We start from the raw sequence: 6,545 nt of genomic DNA, 5'->3' as shown, positions 1-6,545 counted from the left end.
CGTGCCGAGGCTTTGCGGGCCATCGCTCGAGGGACCGGGGCCAGCCGCAGATCCGGGAGCCTCCCGGCTCTCTCGTGTTGCCTCGTCGCTGCTCGCCGGTGGGTTTCGACCGCAACGGACATCCACCCGTCGTAAGTGGGTCGAGCATGCGTATGGTTACATTTGGGCAACCCCTGCAGGGTGTACATCTTATCGATAAGCCGTGTCCGCGGTTATGGACGACTTGGAATTGTATAGCTTGATCATAGAACAACTTACACCTTATACTTGTTGTTAATAATTTGATAATAACTGGCGTAGTAATATAGCATTACTACAACCGATACCTAATAAAACTTGTCCACCGTTGAGTGCCTTTTACATTGCCTTTTCGCAATTGTTGAAGGAGATATGTGTATTGGGCTGGGTTATGTTTGTGTAGTATTTTACCTGTTACCTTATGCGCTCTCTTATCTTATCTGAGTAGACGGATGTTGTGGTGTGTCTCTATTGGTTATAGTTTTGCTGCCGCTAAACCTACCATATAGCCCCAGGCGATATATATATATACTCGCCCGGCGAGCATAGCCATTTCTAGTCTCGCTAAGTACGTGCCGGAGTTCGTTCATTGGTACTTACTCTCGCCTTTTCCTTTCTCTTTTGCTTCCTCCTTTTTGTCGGCAACCGATGGCCCGACTTCGACAGGTACAAGATGACGACGTTAGCAAGGTTACCCTTCCGGCTTGGCCTGGGCAGGGTTATGGACGCCACTGGTTATCTTCAGGACTCTTAGTCCAATTTGTATCTTGTCCGTACTCGGACGTATTCGATCTTCTCGTATGATTCGGATCTTTGTATTGTATATTTGTATCTTGACTCGTTGGAGTCGTTGTTGTAATATATGTATCTTGTGGGCTCTATTGTAATCCTGTTGTAATGTTACCGCTCGTGTTAATTCCTCTGGCATCACGTGTGTGATTCGTCGCGCACGTCGTGTCGGAGGGCGTCTCTGAATCGATATCATGCGGATTTCAGCGGGATCGTTGGAATCCTCATGGTACCGATTCGGAGGCGTCACACCGACCAAGCGAGGTCACCATACAAACGATGCATAAGGGAACGTCATGCCTGGAGCCAAAGAAGCTTTATAAAGTAGCTTAGATAGGCAAAGATTTCCCTAGGGTTCCTTCCCTTGCAAGTCTCCTCTCCACTATTGATACGTCTCAAACGTATCTTTAATTTCTTATGTTCCATGCTAGTTTTATGACAATACTCACATGTTTTATATACACTTTATATCATTTTTATGCATTTTCCGGTACTAACCTATTATCAAGATGCCCAAGCGCCAGTTCCTGTTTTCTGCTGTTTTTGGTTTCAGAAATCCTACACAGGAAATATTCTCGGAAATGGACGAAACAAAAGCCCACGGTCTTATTTTCCACGAGTCTTCCAGAACACCGAAGAGGAGGCGAAGAGGGGCCACGAGGCGGCCACACCATAGGGGGGCGCGGCCCCACCCCTGGCCGCGCCGCCATATGGGGTGGGCCCCTCGGGCATTGATACGTCTCCGACGTATCGATAATTTCTTATGTTCCATGCCACATTATTGATGATATCTACATGTTTTATGCACACTTTATGTCATATTCGTGCATTTTCTGGAACTAACCTATTAACAAGATGCCGAAGAGCCAGTTGCTATTTTCTGCTGTTTTTGGTTTCAGAAATCCTAGTAACGAAATATTCTCGGAATTGGACGAAATCAACGCCCAGGGTCCTATTTTGCCACGAAGCTTGCAGAAGACCGAAGGAGAGTCGAAGTGGGGCCACGAGGTGGCGACACGCCAGGGCGGCGCGGCCCAGGCCCTGGCCGCGCCGACCTATGATGTGGGCCCCTCGTGTGGCCCCTCGCGTTGCCCTTCCGCCTACTTAAAGCCTCCGTCGCGAAACCCCCAGTACCGAGAGCCACGATACGGAAAACCTTACTGAGACACCGCCGCCGCCAATCCCATCTCGGGGGATTCTGGAGATCTCCTCCGGCACCCTGCCGGAGAGGGGATTCATCTCCCGGAGGACTCTTCACCGCCATGGTCGCCTCCGGAGTGATGAGTGAGTAGTTCACCCCTGGACTATGGGTCCATAGCAGTAGCTAGATGGTCGCCACTAGGGATAAAACATTGATGCTATGTCCGAGGATGTAGTTATTGATTACATTACGCACCATACTTAATGCAATTGTCTGTTGTTTTGCAACTTAATACTGGAAGGGGTTCGGATGATAACCTGAAGGTGGACTTTTTAGGCATAGATGCATGCTGGATAGCGGTCTATGTACTTTGTCGTAATGCCGAATTAAATCTCACTATATTTATCTTGACATGTATGTGCATTGTTATGCCCTCTCTATTTGTCAATTGTCCGACTGTAATTTGTTCACCCAACATGCTTTTATCTTATGGGAGAGACACCTCTAGTGAACTGTGGACCCCGGTCCATTCTTTTGTACTGAAATACAAATCTACTGCAATACTTGTGTTACTGTTTTCTTGCAAACAATCATCTTCCACACAATACGGTTAACCCTTTGTTACAGCAAGCCGGTGAGATTGACAACCTCATCTGTTTCGTTGGGGCAAAGTACTTTGGTTGTGTTGTGCAGGTTCCACGTTGGCGCCGGAATCTCCGGTGTTGCGCCGCACTACATCCCGCCGCCATCAACCTTCAACGTGCTTCTTGACTCCTACTGGTTCGATTAAACCTTGGTTTCTTACTGAGGGAAACTTGCCGATGTGCGCATCACACCTTCCTCTTGGGGTTCCCAACGGACGTGTCAACTACACGCATCAAGCAAATTTCTGGCGCCGTTGCCGGGGAGATCAAGACACGCTGCAAGGGGAGTCTCCACTTCCCAATCTCTTTACTTTGTTTTTGTCTTGCTTTATTTTATTTACTACTTTGTTTGCTGCATTATATCAAAACACAAAAAAATTAGTTGCTAGCTTTACTTTATTTACTGTCTTGCACTCTATATCAAAAACACAAAAAATTAGTTACTTGCATTTATTTTATCTAGTTTGCTTTATTTACTACTGCTAAAATGGGTATTGTTGAGAATACTAAGTTATGTGATTACACTAGTTTGGCATAATGGACAACAATGAGCTTCTTATTCTATTTCCTGATTTAAGACATGGATGGTTTGATGCGAAAATTAAAAAACCCATGGAACATATTAGCATGAACACTTTGAATACCATTGTTGCTAATGATATAGAAAGTTCTAAGCTTGGGGAAGCTGGCTTTGATGAGCATGATATTTTTAGTCCCCCAAGCATTGAGGAGAAAATTTTCTTTGATGATACTATGCCTCCTATATTTGATGATGAGAATAATAATAATAGCTACTTTGTTGAATTTTCTCCCACTACAATTAATAAGAATGACTATGCTTATGTTGGGAGTAGTAATTATTTTATGCATGAGACTCATGATAAGAATGCTTTATGTGATAGTTATATTGTTGAGTTTGCTCATGATGCTACTGAAAGTTATTATGAGAGAGGAAAATATGGTTGTAGAGATTTTCATGTTACTAAAACACCTCTCTATGTGCTGAAATTTTTGAAGCTACACTTGTTTTATCTTCCTATGCTTGTCACTTTGCTCTTCATGAACTTGTTTATTTACAAGATTCCTATGCATAGGAAGTATGTTAGACTTAAATATGTTTTGGATTTGCTTCTTGATGCTCTCTTTTGCTTCAAATACTATTTCTTGCGAGTGCATCATTAAAACTGCTCGAGCCCATCTTAATGGCTATAAAGAAAGAACTTCTTGGGAGATAACCCATGTGTTTGTTTTGCTACAGTATTTTTGTTTTATATTTGAGTCTTGGAAGTTGTTTACTACTGTAGCAACCTCTCCTTATCTTAGTTTTATGTTTTGTTGTGCCAAGTAAAGTCTTTGATAGTAAAGTGAATACTAGATTTGGATTACTGCGCAGAAACAGATTTCTTTGCTGTCACGAATCTGGGTCTAATTCTCTGTAGGTAACTCAGAAAATTATGCCAATTTACGTGAGTGATACTCAGATATGTACGCAACTTTCATTCAATTTGGGCATTTTCATTTGAGCAAGTCTGGTGCCTCAATAAAATCCATCTTTACGGACTGTTCTGTTTTGACAGATTCTGCCTTTTATTTCGCATTGCCTCTTTTGCTATGTTGGATGAATTTCTTTGATCCATTAATGTCCAGTAGCTTTATGCAATGTCCAGAAGTGTTAAGAATGATTGTGTCACCTCTGAACATGTTAATTTTTATTGTCCACTAACCCTCTAATGAGTTGTTTCGAGTTTGGTGTGGAGGAAGTTTTCAAGGATCAAGAGAGGAGTATGATACAATATGATCAAGGAGAGTGAAAGCTCTAAGCTTGGGGATGCCCGGTGGCCTGCATATTCTAAGAAGACTCAAGCGTCTAAGCTTGGGGATGCCCAAGGCATCCCCTTCTTCATCGACAACATTATCAGGTTCCTCCCCTGAAACTATATTTTTATTCCGTCACATCTTATGCACTTTGCTTGGAGCGTCGGTTTGTTTTTGTTTTTGTTTTGTTTGAATAAAATGGATCCTAGCATTCACTGTATGGGAGAGAGACACGCTCCGCTGTAGCATATGGACAAATATGTCCTTAGGCTTTACTCATAGTATTCATGGCGAAGTTTCTTCTTCGTTAAATTGTTATATGGTTGGAATTGGAAAATGCTACATGTAGTAATTCTAAAATGTCTTGGATACTTTGATACTTGGCAATTGTTGTGCTCATGTTTAAGCTCTTGCATCATATACTTTGCACCCATTAATGAAGAAACACTTAGAGCTTGTAAATTTGGTTTGCATATTTGGTTTCTCTAAAGTCTAGATAATATCTAGTATTGAGTTTTGAACAACAAGGAAGACGGTGTAGAGTCTTATAATGTTTACAATATGTCTTTTATGTGAGTTTTGCTGCACCGTTCATCCTTGTGTTTGTTTCAAATAACTTTGCTAGCCTAAACCTTGTATCGAGAGGGAATACTTCTCATGCATCCAAAATCCTTGAGCCAACCACTATGCCATTTGTGTCCACCATACCTACCTACTACATGGTATTTCTCCGCCATTCCAAAGTAAATTGCTTGAGTGCTACCTTTAAAAATTCCATCATTCGCCTTTACAATATATAGCTCATGGGACAAATAGCTTAAAAACTATTGTGGTATTGAATATGTACTTATGCACTTTATCTCTTATTAAGTTGCTTGTTGTGCGATAACCATGTTTCTGGGGACGCCATCAACTATTCTTTGTTGAATATCATGTGAGTTGATATACATGTCCGTCTTGTCTGAAGTAAGAGAGATCTACCACCTTAATGGTTGGAGCATGCATATTGTTAGAGAAGAACATTGGGCCGCTAACTAAAGCCATGATTAATGGTGGAAGTTTCAGTTTTGGACATATATCCTCAATCTCATATGAGAATAATAATTGTTGCCACATGCTTATGCATTAAAGAGGAGTCCATTATCTGTTGTCCATGTTGTCCCGGTATGGATGTATAAGTTGAGAATAATCAAAAGCGAGAAATCCAAAATGCGAGCTTTCTCCTTAGACCTTTGTACAGGCGGCATGGAGGTACCCCATTGTGACACTTGGTTAAAACATGTGTATTGCGATGATCCGGTAGTCCAAGCTAATTAGGACAAGGTGCGGGCACTATTAGTATACTATGCATGAGGCTTGCAACTTGTAAGATATAATTTACATAACTCATATGCTTTATTACTACCGTTGACAAAATTGTTTCATGTTTTCAAAATAAAAGCTCTAGCACAAATATAGCAATCGATGCTTTCCTCTTTGAAGGACCATTCTTTTTTACTTTTATGTTGAGTCGGTTCACCTATTTCTCTCCACCTCAAGAAGCAAACACTTGTGTGAACTGTGCATTGATTCCTACATACTTGCATATTGCACTTGTTATATTACTCTATGTTGACAATTATCCATGAGATACACATGTTATAAGTTGAAAGCAACCGCTGAAACTTAATCTTCCTTTGTGTTGCTTCAATACCTTTACTTTGATTTATTGCTTTATGAGTTAACTCTTATGCAAGACTTATTGATGCTTGTCTTGAAGTACTATTCATGAAAAGTCTTTGCTTTATGATTCACTTGTTTACTCATGTCATTACCATTGTTTTGATCGCTGCATTCATTACATATGTTTACAAATAGTATGATCAAGGTTATGATGGCATGTCACTTCAGAAATTATCTTTGTTATCGTTTTACCTGCTCGGGACGAGCAGAACTAAGCTTGGGGATGCTGATACGTCTCCGACGTATCGATAATTTCTTATGTTCCATGCCACATTATTGATGATATCTACATGTTTTATGCACACTTTATGTCATATTCGTGCATTTTCCGGAACTAACCTATTAACAAGATGCCGAAGAGCCAATTGTCTGTTTCTCGCTGTTTTTGGTTTCAGAAATCCTAGTAACGAAATATT

This window comes from Lolium rigidum, chromosome 3 (genome assembly GCF_022539505.1).
Source record: "Lolium rigidum isolate FL_2022 chromosome 3, APGP_CSIRO_Lrig_0.1, whole genome shotgun sequence".
Taxonomy (NCBI): domain Eukaryota; kingdom Viridiplantae; phylum Streptophyta; class Magnoliopsida; order Poales; family Poaceae; genus Lolium; species Lolium rigidum.
The sequence above is the reverse complement of the archived record's forward strand: the minus strand, read 5'-3'. Positions refer to the sequence as shown.